The following is a 16,172-nucleotide window of genomic DNA, read 5'->3' on the forward strand; positions in this document are numbered from 1 at the left end:
TAATTCTTCCCAGGAGCATCATTACTTAGTGCAACGCAAGCCGCCTGTCATTTCGCATGTTCGCACTTGTCGAGTGACCGGGTGGTCAGGGCCACACAGGGGCAGGGGCTATCGATTACAAGAAACAATACTGGGCGGTGGTGAGCGTGAAGGAGACGCCTGCCACAGAAAACAGTTTGCATCAGGAAACAACAGTCATCAGATAACTGTGGAACCAACCCATCTGAACAAAATCAAATACAGACCCAACACTAAATATATACGTATGAACATTAGTTATAAATATGTGGGGTAAAATTCCTGGTGTACATTATATAAGTAGAAGCAAAATGCCTGAATGCATCAATGCGGGAAAGGTTGTGCTGCGATAATATGTCGAATAGAACGGGTGATAATGTCCTGGGATTGAGTTCCTGCCAGGAATTCTCTGAGCTCTGGCTGGAAGATTTAGCAGGAAACCCAGGGAAGCAGACATTGCTGGTGGTGCAGGAGAGAATTCCCACGGAAAATAATGTCCCTGGCTCCAGGATGGATTACCCTGTGTGTGTGATCCCAGAATACTGAGATAGAAAACACTGTCCAATCAATAACTGTGGTAAAGGTGCAGCTCTGCGTCGATATAGACACCAGATACCGTGACGTTTCATTTCTTCACGGCAAACAAGATTAAGGAAACGTCCGGCTCACTAACAGTTCCTTCAATTGGTTCTTCCATGATGAACACCACTTTTTTGTTTACTGTTTTAAAATTTAAAATTTTAAAGGTTTATTAGTGTCATAAGTAGGCTTACATTAACACTGCAATGAAGTTTCTGTGAAAATACCCAAGTCGCCACAATCCAGCACCTGTTCGGGTACGCTGAGGGAGAATTTAGCATGGCTGATGCACCAAACCAGCACTTTCGGACTGTGGGAGGAAACTTGAGTACCTGGAGGAAACCCATGCAGACATGGGGAGAATGTGCAGACTCCACATAGACAGTGACCCGAGCTGGGAATCGAACTGTGGTCTCTGGCACTGCAAGGCAGCTGTGCTAACCACTGTGCCACCGTGCTGCAAGAGATATGCTTGATAAGAAGAAGGAACAAGTAGCCAATTCCCTCCAGGACAACTTCCTTACTCTTAATCTCAGAGTAAGGGGTCACCCGTTCAAGACAGGGATAAGGAGGAATTTTTTTGCTCAGCGGGTAATGAATCTATGGAATTCCTTGCCACAGAGGGTGTAGGGGCTGGGTAGTGGAGTACATTCAAGGCCATGATAGACAGATTGTTGATCAGTAAGGAAATCAAGGGTTACGGGAATAAAGCAGGAAAGTGACACTAATAAATAAACTTTAAAACTTCTTTAAAAACTTTGCGGTGAGGATGGAAGGAATGATTAGCACATAACCTTTGTCAAAAAGAGAAAGATTGGTTTTCAGGTTCTCAGCCTCACATTTGTCTGCCATACTTCAGGGAGAAGCAGGCAGAATTACCGAGAGGAATGGGAGGCGATGGTCTAGTTGTATCATTGCTAGGCTATTAATCCAGAGCTAATGTTTGGGTTCAAATCCCACCATGGCAGAAGGTGGAATTTGAATTTAATAAAAACTATCTGGAATTATGAATCTACTGATGACCGTGAAACCATTGTCGATTGTCAGAAGGATCCATCTGATTCACTGATGTCCTTTAGGGAAGGAAATCTGCCGTCCTTACCCTGTCTGGCCTACATGTGACTCTAGATCCACGGCAATGTAGCTGAGTCTCAACTGCCCCCAGGCAACTCGGGATGGACAATTAATGCTGGCCATGAATGAATAAAAAAATTATTTAAGCAAACGTTTTTATTTAAAATCTGCAGCACAGAAAAGACCATTCATTTGAAAAGGTCCACGTGATGTTTGCATCACAGGCCCTGCTCATAGTCTTCATTTAACCCTGTCAGTATGTCCACCTCTTCCTTTCCCTCCCATATATACTTATCCAGCTGTCCCTTAAATCCATCTGTACTGTTCACCTCAGCTATTATATGTGGTAGCGAGCTCCATCACTGGCTAACTGAAGGAATGATGCTCGGATGATCTGGACGCATCCTTGCCTCGTGTCAGCAAACTTAAAATAAGATTACAATCAAAATAAACAGAATCACAATGACAGAGATAAAATCTAACAGTAATGAAATAGTTCCATGTTCAGAATAACAGCAGTGAGAAAACTGTCTGACAAAGTTGAGATCTTTGGAAAATGTCACTGGAAACAGAGAATGAATCATAGAATCCCTACAGGAGGCTATTCAGCCCATTGAGTCTGCACAAACCCTCTGAGCATCTTACCCAGGCCTTATTTAATCCCACGTATTTATAAGAACATAAGAAATAGGAGCAGGAGTAGGCCATCTAGCCCTTCGAGCCTGCCCCGCCATTCAATAAGATCATGGCTGACCTGAAGTGGATCAGTTCCACTTTCCTGCCTGCTCCCCATAACCCTTAATTCCCTTGTCTATCAGAAACCTATCTACCCGTGACTTAAATATATTTAGCGAGGTAGCCTCCACCACTTCAATGGGCAGAGAATTCCAGAGATTCACCACCCTTTGAGTGAAGAAGGTCCTCCTCAACTCTGTAAAATCCCAGTAATCCCCTTAAGCTACATACCTTGGGACACTGAGGGGCAATTTAGCATGGTTAATCCACCTAACCTGGACATCTTTGGATCTTTCAGGGTGGGGCAGGTGCTGGGGTGCATACTGCAAACCCCTATCCCACCCACCCAAATAGAAAGTCAATCGAAAACCAGCCGATGCCCCAGAGCGATAATAGGCTGAAGGCGGCCTTCAGTAAAGTGAGGGCCAAACATCCGCCAATCTAACTGGCTGGCAGCGACTGCAGTCCCAGCAGTGCCAGGGGAGATTAGTGGGCGGGGTCTTTGTGAACATGGAGCTATCGGTGTCCTGAGGAAGGGGGAGAGGGGATTGCAGGAGGCAGCTTTTGGAGGACGGACAGGGATGCGGAAAAGGGAATGATCTTTGAGGGAGGCGCACACCCCCCCCCCCCGTACAGGATTTAACCCCCTTCCTCTCTGCCTTTTCACCAACTTCTGTAACAAAAAGCCTTCACGTTCTCACCCATCTTCCACTGCCAGCTGTATAATGGCAGTGAAGGTAGATTGAGGGTCTTATATGGCCAGTTCAAGCAGTTCCCCATTAATACAGTGGTTAGAGGAGGGAGACTGAGGTTTAATTCCCTGACGGGTAGCTGTCAATTCTCCATAGGGCAGTACAGTGGCACAGTGGTTAGCACTCACAGTGCCAGGAACCTGAGTTCAATTCCCGGCTCGGGTCACTGTCTGTGTGCAGTCTGCACATTCTCCCCGTGTCTGCGTGGGTTTCCTCCGGGTGCTCCGGTTTCCTCCCACAGTCCAAAGACGTGCGGGTTAGGTGAATTGGCCTTATTAAATTGCCCCTTAATGTCAGAGGGACTAGCTAGGGTAAATGCATGGGGTTATGGGACTAGGGCCTGGGTGGGATTGTGGTCGATGCAGACTCAATGGGCTGAATGGTCTCCTTCTACACTAGGGGATTCTATGACAGTCACTGTCCCCGTAAGGGCCTCAATAAACCTAAGTGGGGACCTTACCCTTATATTGTGGGGAGAAGTGGGAGGGAAAGAGAGTGGGCTATGGGCTACCCACCCCTTACCTGTTCCACCCTCACCCCCCCCCCCCCCCCCCACACCACCAAAATCATAAAATCCAGCCCAATGTCATCTATGCTTCTTCAGGTTACACCACTGGAACGAAGAGGTACAAGTCAATTTTCTCTTATTGGTAAGTTATTTCACGTTATTGTCCTTGGAGATTTATATAGGTGACAATGTTATTTAATATCATTCTGCACCGAACCAATCCAAAAACACTTGTTCCTCTGTCATTGGCAAAGCTTCTCGCAAACCTCTCTCCAAATATTTATGATGAAGATTTACATGTCTCTGTGTCTCTGTGACTCACTGTATGCCGGGAATGGGCAGGACTTTCCCTGTGGGTTACTGAACCTGACTAGTCAGAGTGAAATGTGGGTCAGATGGCCGCTCTGTGTGGGAAACAGTCACTGGTTGTGATTTTCCCCCAGGGAGACACTTCATGGCCAGAGGGTGGGCTCACTCCCAGCCAGTGAAAGATGGCTGGCAGGCTCTGGGAGTTGGAGCCCCAATCAAAGGCTTTCCAGCGTGAAAGCAGCCCGTTGCAATGAATATAAGTGAGGGAGAAATGGGGGCACCCTTCCTCTCCAATATAAAAAAATTAAATTAAAAGATGAACTGGCCCCTGCCACCTGCAGGAGTAACCTGAAGGCCAGCCGGATGGGATCCCACCACAGCACCTGATGGAATTTAAGTTCAGTTAATAAATCTGGAATATTAAGCCAGTCTCAGTAAATGATGTTGATACTTAGGCACTGATTTTACTGGCAAACCCACTCCGAGACTCGCAGAACGGCATTCCCCGTTGGCCTCGGGAGCGATCTTATGAGCCTCGGGTGAGCGTGCCAGTAAAATTCCAGTCTTAATGGTCAGAGGGTGGGCATAAATGAATAATCATGAATAAACGATTGTCATAAAACCTAATGTTCTTTAGGGAAGGAAATCTGCCGTCCTTACCTGGTCTGGCTTACTTGTGACTCCAGAACCACAGCAATGTGGTTGACTCATAACTGCCCTCCGATCTACTGAGTTCAAGGGCAATTAGGAATGGACAATAAATCCATTTGCCTTGCCAGCGACACCCACATTCCCATGAAAGAAAATAAAACTGGGCTCTATGAATTGATCTTATAAGGAACCTTTAACATGTTAGGTCAGCTATCCACTAGCATATGAGGGAGATTGGCCCTGCAGTGTCCCCTACCCCCTCCTCATCTCCCCTCTGTAAGCAAGTCCCGGGGCAGCAGAGAGAGATGAGGAAATACCATTTTTAGCACCTATCAGCTTGCAATCCTGGTTTCGGAGGGGCGGAGAACCAAGCCAAAATATTGACCCAATACAGCCCAATTCTGGGTCACTCTTTTTTTTGTGTCACACATTGTAAAAATACAAAGTAATTGCCTCAAATACATTTAACTGACTTCCCCGCAGGAGATAATCACTCGAGCGTTATGGATCAAATACAAAGAAAGTCAGTAGAAAGGCTAGGACCACGGCTGGAACTGTGACAACAAGAAAACAGGAATGAGCTGCCTCTGACACTGAGAAGCTAAACCAAGACCACCCTAGAAACTTCAGATCACAACAGCAGTCCAGACCGCAGAACGGCCTCTGAACAGCAAGGCCAGCCAGGAGCAGGCCACTCAGCCCTTCGAGCCTGCTCCGCCATTCAATGGGATCTTGGCTGGTCTGATTGTAACTGGAATAACTACAATCAGGCCATTGAAGTTGGCCGATTGAAGTATGAACTCCCTGATTAAGGATCCAATTGATGGGTCAATCGGGGAGTCTTTGCCTTGTACTTAACCGGGAGTGACAGTTCCTCTGACTCTCTAACTGATAGCACTCTGTGTGCTGCTGTTAGAGTTTGTAACTAAAGGGATTTTGGTGAAGGGGCTTCTGCCTCCGAAGACTTATTACAGTCACCTCAACTCCATATTCCTGCCTGCAGACAGATAATTTTACAGCCCAACAGCATCATGAGAAATCGACTTGATTAATAAATTCAAGGATCTTGTGTTACTTATACAATATGAATATATGATGAGACATCATCGCTATCCCATACTGAGATAATATGTATCAATATCGCAACACTGGCTACAGCTTCCATTTGTCTAATCTTTGATGCATTAAACCTCCCATGAGGCCGCACAGAAATGTCATCAAACAGGCATTGGACGCAGAGCCACTGTGGGGGGAGAGAGGGGGGAGGACAGATAATCTAAAGCCAATTGATCAAAGAGATAGGCTTTAGGAAGCTTTTAAAAGATGATCAGACAGGAAGAGAGGTTTAGAAAGGCTATTCCAGAACTTAGGGCCCAAGTTTCAGTTTACCACCGCAATGCAGTTACTGTGAAAATCCCCTATCGCCACACTCCGGTGCCTGTTCCGGTTCACTGAGAGAGAATTTAGCATGGCCAAAGCACCTAACTAGCATGTCTTTCAGACTGAGAGAGGAAACCGGAGCACCTGCAGGAAACCCATGCAGACATGGGGAGAACGTGCAAACTCCACACAGACAGTGACCCAAGCCGAGGATCAAACCTGGGTCCCCAGCACTGTGAGGCAGCAGTGCTAACTACTGTGTCACCGGACATTTGAAAGAATGGTTGCCAAAATTAGGGTGACGGAAGTCAGGGATCTGTAAGACGCTGAAATTGGAGGAACCACAGAGAGGATTGTAGGTCTGGAGGAGGTTAGAGGCAGTGAAGGGTGAGGCTGTTGGAAGAATTGGAACACCAAGATTGCAAGACTTGAAAAATATCTCATTTGCTGTGAGGTGTTTCTTGAACATGCTGGGATCGTGAACAATATTCCAGTTGTTGTGTGGAGCCTGTTTTTTCAATTCCTTTACATTATTTTCTGTGCTTTGCAGACACAGAACCAGGTCTACATGATACCTTGCAGACTGCTACATGGACACACACTCACACAGCTCAGTAAGGACACTGAGCAAGGAAGGTGCTATATGCTAACCCTTCCCATTGGCTAACTCAACACATACCAGTCTGTGTGGTTCAGTGTTTATGTCCCTTTAAGTATGTACTCACTAAGCCATCAGAGGGAGCTGTTTAATCTTTGTGAAGCTTATCCTAAATTGGAAATATTTAGTGATTCGACAACTTCATCTCTTTCTGGTTTAAAACCGGCTAGGTGACTCTGAGTCTGAGTGAAATAAAGACTAACATCACAAACAATAACTTTAGCATGTTTCTGGTGACTAATTTTACAGAGACAGATTGATACAAAATGCAGGGCTGTAGCAGGTTGTGTTATATTGAGCTCAATGATGTAGGTTATAAATGAGGAAGCTATCACAGTGGCTCATATTGTTAGTTTTACTATGGGACGTATGTTCAAATCAAACAATCCAAATGGAATGAAAGGTAGTTTCCTAAACTAGAATTTTGTGGTAACTCATTTTGTTGGATGAAAGAAAAAAATTTAAGCCCAATCCATCATGCAAACCAGCTTCCCACCCATTGATCCTGTCTACACTTCCCGCTGCCTCGGCAAAGCAGCCAGCATAATTAAGGACCCCCGTGCATCCCCGACATTCTCTCTTCCATCGGGAAAAGAATACAGAAGTCTGAGGACACATACCAACCAACTCAAGAGCAGCTTATTCCCTGCTGCCATCAGACTTTTGAATGGACCTACCTTGTTGATCTTTCTCCACACTCTGTTACTGTAACACTACATTATTTACTCTTTCCTTCTCAATGAACGATATGCTTTCTCTATATAGCGCTAAAGAAACAATACTTTATACTAATACATGAGACAATAAAAAATCAAATCAAAATCAAAATTATTTGACATCTTGTTTGCTGGTTGCTTCAAATAGCTGTTACTAAGAAAGTATCTACAATAGTGGCACTCCCTCCACTAATATCCTGCCACTGCTGCCTCTGTGATGCTTAACACAAACACATTAAAGAAGTTTGGTATGTCTGTTGACCAATAACACACCTCTGCTGGAAAATACAAATCACACTCTCAGACTCATCACCCAACACCAATAGCACTGAGCTACTGCATTCTAACTGTCAACCAACTATCCGTTACTCGATGTGTAACTCACGACAAACTATCTGTAACCCTCTCTCTAATTCACTGCCAGCTGTTTATTACCGTCTTTTTTTTACTCATAGGACAAGGCCATCACTGGCTGGCCAGCATTTATTGCCCATCCCTAGTTGCCCTTGTTCAGAGGGCAATTGAGAGTCACCCACATTGCTGTGGCTCTGGACTCACATGTAGGCCAGACCAGATAAGGATGGCAGATTACCTTCCCTGAAGGACATTAGTGAACCAGATGGGTTTTTCCTGACACTAAACAATGGTTTCATGGTCATCAGTAGATTCTTAAATCCAGATTTTTTTAAACTTGAATTTAACTTCCAACATCTGCTGTGGTGGGATTCGAACCTGGGTCCCCAGAACATTAGCTGAGTTTCTGGATTAATACTGTAGCGATAATACCACTAGGCCATTGCCACCCCTGCACAGTAGCTCACTGCCAGCTGTTTATTACCCTCTGTGTAACTCACTGCCAGCTGTTTATTACCCTCTGTGTAACTCACTGCCAGCTGTTTATTACCCTCTGTGTAACTCACTGCCAGCTGTTTATTACCCTCTGTGTAACTCACTGCCAGCTGTTTATTACCCTCTGTGTAACTCACTGCCAGCTGTTTATTATCCCCTGTGTAACTCACTGCCAGCTGTTTATTACCCTGTGTAACTCACTGCCAGCTGTTTATTACCCCCTGTGTAACTCACTGCCAGCTGTTTATTACCCTCTGCGTAACTCACTGCCAGCTGTTTATTACCCTCTGCGTAACTCACTGCCAGCTGTTTATTACCCTCTGCGTAACTCACTGCCAGCTGTTTATTACCCTCTGCGTAACTCACTGCCAGCTGTTTATTACCCTCTGTGTAACTCACTGCCAGCTGTTTATTACCCTCTGTGTAACTCACTGCCAGCTGTTTATTACCCTCTGTGTAACTCACTGCCAGCTGTTTATTGCTGGCACTTAACTTTACCCCCAGCTGTTTGAGGAATGGAGGGTGGGCCATGTCCTCCGTATAGGTGACAGCAGCTTCTTCATGTAGCTCACTGTCCTATTGCCCTCCATGCAGTGAATTGTTTGGTGTTTATTATGATCTGTCCGAAACTCATTGCCAAGTGTTTATTACTGTTCCCTGCCCTATGCCCCATAACTCCCTGCCAATGATTATTAATCTCAAGCTTCAACTGATTTGATTTGATTTATCCTTATCACACATACTGGGGTACAGTGAAAAGTATTGTTTCTTGCAGGCAAAACGTACTGTTCATTGAGTACGTAGGGGAAGTGGAAAAGGATAGGGTGCAGAATATAATGTTACAGTCACAAATAAAGATCAAGGGAAAGATCAACTTAATATATATAACAGCACAATTCATACTGGCTATCTTCTGTGTAATGTGCTTATTTCTTCACTGCTGGTTGTAGGTTATGTTTTAAGTAATTAATTACCAACTACCCCCCTGCGGCATCCTCCCGAGCTCTCTAGTCATCAATTCTTTAGCACAGTATTTTAATTCGAGGACCCCCTCAGCTGGATATGATATCCCAAAAAAGAGTGGCCTGTCCCCTGTGGTCCCGGCCAACATTCATCCCCAACTCAACACTGACCGAACAAACAAGCGAGCTGGTCATTACAAAACTGCTGGCTACACACTGCCCTCATGTGTAACCCACGACCACCTACTCTTGACCAACTCATGCGAGCTATCTCGTTAGCCTGAATCCCCCCCGCAAAAAAAGTTTCGTGCCACCAAAGCGTTAAAAAGCACAAACCTGCTCCGTGCAACCCAAAACTGGAACAAGAGGGATCTAAAAATACAGCTGAAAATGGGTCCAGATCATGAAATTTTGCACACAGCATCCAATTCAGCAGCAACTCAGGATGGAGTGCTAAACAAGAGTCATATCAAACCTCCGCTCACTGGACAGCCGCGTCCCCATTTAAAAGGCAGGCTGACACTGTGCTGTATGCGGACACAGACCCGCAGCACCTTCCACACAGAACCGAGAGCTCACAGTCAGACCGCTAGCATCCGCATGCAGTCAGGGCAACATGCACAGTTTCCCAGGTTGCAAATATTGCTGCAATTCAAGCCCTCTCTCCTTGCTGGCCCCACATGCATAAAGAGCAGCAAGGTAAATTTGGAAAAAGCCAGTTTGGAGGGACTGTCTGTGTGTTGATATTTCTAGGGATACAGGCGCAGTAACACTCACCTGTAATGAAGCTACTGATGCTAGAATTGCTGCTTGGAATTACTTCCTCAGTGGGTCTTTTTTTTTCCTGAAATGGTTCCAAGGTGCAGAATTCCTTTATCTGTGCTATCAAAACACACACACACACACACAAGAACTCTCCGTCTTCCCTCTGCTTGTGGGCAGCCTGGTAGTAAATATGTTTTTGCCAAGGAATTTCCTGAATTATGATCACATGAGGCTGAAGTCTCGGCTGCAGAGGCGAGCAGTGAGTGGAATGCAGCACGGGAGCCCAGCCAAACCCACCCCCCCGCCAGCAGCATGCAGCATTGATGAAGCAGCAGGATGCTAACGCAGCAAGAATTGAGAAGCAGCCCTCCTCTCTCTCCCTCCCTTCCCCTGCCCCTCCCAAGCTCCCTGACAGCTGATCACTGTCCCCAGGGCAAGGCTGACCGCAGACTGTCTCGCTTCCAGCCTGAGGCACCCAGTTACCAAGAGACAGCCTCTCCATCTGGGAAGCTCCCTTATCTCCACAGTGGTAGGATAGAATCATAGAATCCCTACAGTGCAGAAGGAGGCCGTTCGGCCCATCGAGTCTGCACCGTAACAATCCCACCCAGGGGCCCCATCCCTGTAAGGCCACGTATTTACCCCACTAACCTGCGCATCCCGGGGCACTAAGGGGTAATTTAGCATGGCCCAAATGCACCTAAACCCACACATCTTTGGATTGTAGAACCTGAAGGATACCCATGCAGACATGGGGAGAATGTGCAAACTCCGCACAGTGACCCAAGTCGGGAATTGAACCTGTCCTTGGAGCTGTGAGGCAGCAGTGCCACCATACCCCCACTGCCCCCCCTTCATTTCATGTCGAGGGTGGCATCGCTGGTTTGGGAAGCATACTGCAGTGTGAAACATTTAGTAACCAAATATTATCCTTCTTATGGGTTGTGGGTGTCGCTGGCTGAGCCAGAATTTGGTGCCCATCCCTAACTGCTCTCCATTTCAGAGAACACTTGACCAAATCCCTGCTGTGCAGAAGGATGCCATTTGGCCCATCAAGTCTGCAACAACTCTCTGACAGAGTATCTTACCCAGGCCCTCTCCCCTTGTCCTATCCCCGTAACCCCACACATTTCCCATGGCTAATCCCCCTAATCTTGGACACTAAGTGAGAATTTAGTATGGCCAATCCAACGAACCCACACATCTATGGATTGTGGGATGAAATTGGAGTACCTGGAGGAAACCCATGCAGACACGGGGAGAACATGCAAACTCCACTCAGTCACCCAAGACTGGAATTGAACCCGGATCCCTGGCGCTGTGAGGCAGCAGTGCTAACCATTGTGCCACCATGCCACCCAAAGGGCAATACCAGTCAAGGGAAAGCGTTGGATTAATCTTTGACAGCTGTCAATCATGGTGTCAACCTGATTTGTCATCAGATTGCAGTTAAAGAGGAGGTTCTGGCGACTCTTGGTTCTAAGAATTTTAATGTAGTCCAATTGTCAATTAGGTGCCCACTTAGGGATAAATTGCTGATGCTACCATGATGGGCACCCTGCCAAGGCCAAGCAGGGCATCTCCTTCAATTCCTCCCGACCAGGAACCATGAGTGCCAGGTGACCATACCTTTGGAGGGGCTCCCCCCTTCCCCGTCTCCACAGTGATGGACTGGCAGCTGTGGCCACCCATACGTTTGGACAATTTGAGGAGGGAAGACATCTTGAAGGGTCCTTCGAGGTCTCCCACCTACACTGGCAATGCCCAACTGTCCATTTCTCCCCTTGAGAGAGCCACCCATCCACTCGGACTTTTTTGAATGGACCACCCACCTGCAAATCCCACCCACCATCCCTAATTGGATGGGGGGGGGCTGTTAATTGGCTGCCTTTTGGGGAGATTATGCAGTCAGGCAGTGCAAGGACACCTTTAAACTAGGCTTGGGGCTAAGGGACATTTGATAGAGGTGTTCACAGTCTGGAAAGCCTCCGACAAAGCAAATAACTTGAAACTAATTCCAGGGAGGCAACAATCGGAAACAAGATGATATTCATTGGTTTTAGAAAACTGGCAAAAGAATGAGAGGGAGAGTGAAGAAACAGTTTATTTCCATGATGCGTTGTTATGATCTGGAGTACATGGCATGAAATGGTGATGGAAGACACAAATAAATTGGATGAGTACTTGAAAAGGAAAAGATTGCTGGGCTATGGTGAAAGAATTGGGACTAACCGGATAGCTCTTTCAAAGAACTGACTCAAGTATGATGGGCCGAATGGCTTTGTATCATTCTATATTCCTAAGAGAGGCTGCAAAGGGAAAGAACACCAAGGAAAAATGCAATACTGTTACGGTTACTGGACAGAAACTCATAGCTAAAATAGATAGAGTGCACTTTTCAAGGGGAGAGTCTCATAACGGACAATATAGAAATAAAGAGCAAGAATGAACTTTCATTACATAGACAAGATGGCGGAGTGGGCAGATAGGTGGCAGATAAAGTTCAACGCGGAAAAGTGTGAGATGGTGCACTTTGGTAGGAAAAACGGTCGGTGGCACAGTGGTTAGCACTGCTGCCTCACAATGCCAGGGACCAGTGTTCGATTCCCAGCTTGGGTCACTGTCTGTGTGGAGTTTGCACATTCTCCCCATGTCTGCGTGAGTTTCCTTCAGGTCCTACGGTTTCCTTCACTATTCAAAGATGTGCGGGTTAAGTGGATTGGCCATGCTAAATTGCCCCCTTAGTGTCAGAGGGACTAGGTGCATGGAATTATGGGAATAGGGCCTGGGTGGAATTATGGTCAGTGCAGGCTCAATGGGCTGAATGGCCTCCTTCTACATGGTATGCGTCTAACATGAAATAAGGGGTAAAATTGTCAAAGGGACGCAGGAGCAGAGAGACCTGGCTGTATTTGTGCAGAGATCATTAAAGGTAGCAGGATAGCCGGAGAGAGCAGTTAATAAAGCTTACAGTATTCTGACATGGAGTACAAGAGAAAGGAGGTTACACTGAATTTATACAAGACAGTATAATGCTTGTATAGCTCACAAGAAACAATACTTTTCACTGTATCCCAGTACATGTGACAATAATAAATCAAACCAAACCAAAACCTGCCAGTTCAACCTCAGTTGGAATATTGTGTACAGTTCTGGGCTCCACATTGTGGCAAGTGTGTGAACGCATTGGAGAGAGGTTTACAAAAACAGTTGCAGGGAACAGAAACGCCAGCCGTGAGGGTAGATTGGAGAGGTTGGGACTGTTTATCTTGGAGAGAAGAAGGTTGAGAGGAGATTTGAGAGAAATGTTCAAAATAATGAGGAGGCTGGATAGAGTAGATCGGGAGAAATTGTTCCCGCTCATAAAAGAATCGTGAACGAGAGGGCACAGATTTAAAGTGATTTGTGAAAGAAGAAAATGTGAGAAAAACTGTTCACCCAGTGACTGGTTGGGATGTGGAATGCATAATCATTAAGTGTGGAGGAGGCAGGTTCAATTGAGTTTAAGTTAAAGTTTATTTATTAGCGTCACAAGTAGGCTTACCTTAACACTGCAATGAAGTTACTGTGAAAATCCCCTAGTCACCACACTCAGGTGCCTGTTCGGGTACACTGAGAGAGAATTTAGCATGGCCAATACACCTAACCAGCACACCTTCCATCTGTAGGAGGAAACCGGAGCACCCGGAGGAAACCCACGCAGACATGGGGAAAACAAGCAGACTCCACACAGACAGTAACCCAAGCCGGGAATCGAACCCAGGTTGAGGCAATCGAGCCATTCAAGAGGACATTAGATGATTAATTGCAGGCAGGGTCAAAGAGCTTCCTTTTGCATTGTAACAATTCTCTAACTCTGTAATGTCTTCAATATCTTCAGAAGAAACTAAAGCACTTGAAAACCAATAAAATATTTCTAAGGCTGAGATATAAATATTATTCAGGACACGGGGCAGAACTCAAAGAGCAATACTGTGCAGGAACAGGCCCTTCGGCCCATCAAGCCTGTGCCAATCACTCTGTCCTATCTAGACCAATTGCCTGTATCCCTCTCTTCCCCACCTATTCATGTGCCTATCCAGATAAGTTTTAAGTATTGTTACATATTTGCCTCAACCACCTCACTTGGCAGTGCATTCCAGAACCCCACCACCCTCTGTGTAAAAAAACTTCCCCCACACATCTCTACTGAACCTTTACTCCCTTTCCTTGAACTTGTGCCCCGTTGTAATTGTCACTTCCGCCCTGGGAAAAAGCGTCCAACTGTCCATCCTATCCATACCCCTCATAATTTTATAAACTTCTATCAGGTCACCCCTCAGCCTTCATCTTTCCATGGAGAACAATCCCAGTTTATTCAATCGCTCCTCATAGCTAATACCCTCCATACCAGACAACATCCTGGTTAATCTTTTCTGTATTCCTTCACATCCATCTGGTGGTGTGGTAACCAGAATTGGGTAAAGTATTCCTGATGTGGCCTAACCAAAGTTTTATATAACTGTAACATAATTTGCCAGCTTTTACACTTGATGCCCCAGCCGATGAAAGCAAGCATGCCATATGCCTTCTTCACCACCTTCTCCACCTGTGCTGCCACTTTTAAGGATCTGTGGACTTGCACACCCGGATCTCTCTATGTGTCTATACTCCTGATGGTTCTGCCATTTTTTATAGCTCCCACCAGAACTGGAAACAAGAACAGAATGGAAACAAGAACTAGGGGGCACAGTCTCATAATACGGGGGAGTCAATTTAGAACAGAGTTCCTTCTCCCAGAGGGCAATGAATCTTTGGAATTCTCTGCCCATTGAATCAGTAGAGGCTACCTCATTAAATGTGTTTAAGTCACAGTTAGATAGATTTTTGACCAATAAGGGAATTAAGGGTTATGGGGAGCAAGTGAATAAGTGGAACTGAATCACTATCAGATCAGCCATGATCTTATTGAATGGCAGAGCAGGCTCGGGGGGGCTAGATGGCCTACTCCTCCTCCTATTTCTTATATTCTTATGTACCAAAATGCATCACCTTGCATTTGTCTGGATTAAATTCCACCTGCCATTTCTCTGCCCAATTTTCCAGCCTATCTATATCCTGCTGCATTCTCTGACAATCTTCATCACTATCTGCAACTCCGCCAATCTTAGTATCCGTCTCAAACTTGCTAATCTGACCAGCTACATTTTCTTCCAAATCATTTATATATATTACAAACAGCAGAGGTCTCAGCACTGATCTCGGCTGAACACCACTAGTTACAGACCTCCATTCAGAAAAAACACCCTTCCATCGCCACCCTCTGTATTCTATGGTCAAGCCAATTCTGAATCCAACTAGCGAGTTCACCTTTGATCCCATATGCTTTAACCTTGTGCACCAGCCTGCCATGAAGGACCTTGTCAAATGCTTTACTAAAGTCCCTGTAGACACGGCCCTTCCCTTATCAATCATTTTTGTCACCTCCTCAAAAAAAAATCAATCAAATTAGTGAGACATGACACCACTCTCCATCGAACAAGACTATTGTATTTATTACAATCCCACCCTCCCCACCTCCCCCCACAACCCAGTTCCATCCCTCCCCAAGCCAAGTCGGGTGACATTGGTTTAATTTCTCAATATGGCAGCATTTCCACAGTACAATACTGGAGTGTCAGCCTAGAGGTTTGCTCTCAAGTCTATGGCTGAGATTTTCTGCCTCCCCACCTTCCATCCCCCATGATAGATTTTCCCGTGGTGGATTCAGAGAGCCATTGACCTCCGGATCTTCCAGTCCCGCAAAAGTCTATGCCCTTTTGCATGGCTCCTCATGCCCCGACGCTGGAGTTCGACTTGGGTGGGACATGAAGATCGCGCTGGTGACAAGAGCTGAAAAACCCCTCTTTAGGTGTGATACTTTGGACCCATAACCTTCTGCCTCAAAGAGCAGTACTCACAGAACCAGGGCAGAATGGTGGCACAGTGGTTAGCGCAGCCACCTCACACCTGGCTTGGGTCACTGTCTGTGTGGAGTTTGCACGTTCTCCCCATGTCTGCGTGGGTTTCCTCCGGGTACTCCGATTTCCCCCAAACTCCAAAGATTGTGCGGGTTAGGTGGATTGGCCGCGCTAAGTTGCCCCTTAGTGTCAGGGGATTAGTAGGGTCAATACATGGGGTTATAGGATAGGGCCTTGGAGGGATCGTTGTCGGTGCAGGCTCAATGGGTTGAATGGC

The 16,172-nt window shown here is 46.1% G+C and overlaps 1 protein-coding gene across 3 annotated transcripts in view; it reads right to left on the minus strand.

The window, feature by feature from the left end:
- The window catches only part of aifm3 (AIF family member 3), a 212,488-nt gene that overhangs the window by 90,864 nt on the left and 105,452 nt on the right, over positions 1-16,172 (minus strand). For 2 of the 3 annotated variants that reach the window (XM_080208722.1, XM_080208721.1), the window contains exon 1: positions 9,969-10,122. The exons of the other annotated variant lie outside the window; for it this stretch is intronic. The gene's annotated coding sequence lies outside the window, so the exon portion shown is untranslated. Of the gene's footprint in view, positions 1-9,968; positions 10,123-16,172 lie in introns of those variants that run through there. 3 annotated transcript variants of the gene reach the window in all.

Source organism: Carcharhinus amblyrhynchos, chromosome 20 (genome assembly GCF_965287045.1).
Source record: "Carcharhinus amblyrhynchos chromosome 20, sCarAmb.v2.hapA, whole genome shotgun sequence".
NCBI lineage: Eukaryota > Metazoa > Chordata > Chondrichthyes > Carcharhiniformes > Carcharhinidae > Carcharhinus > Carcharhinus amblyrhynchos.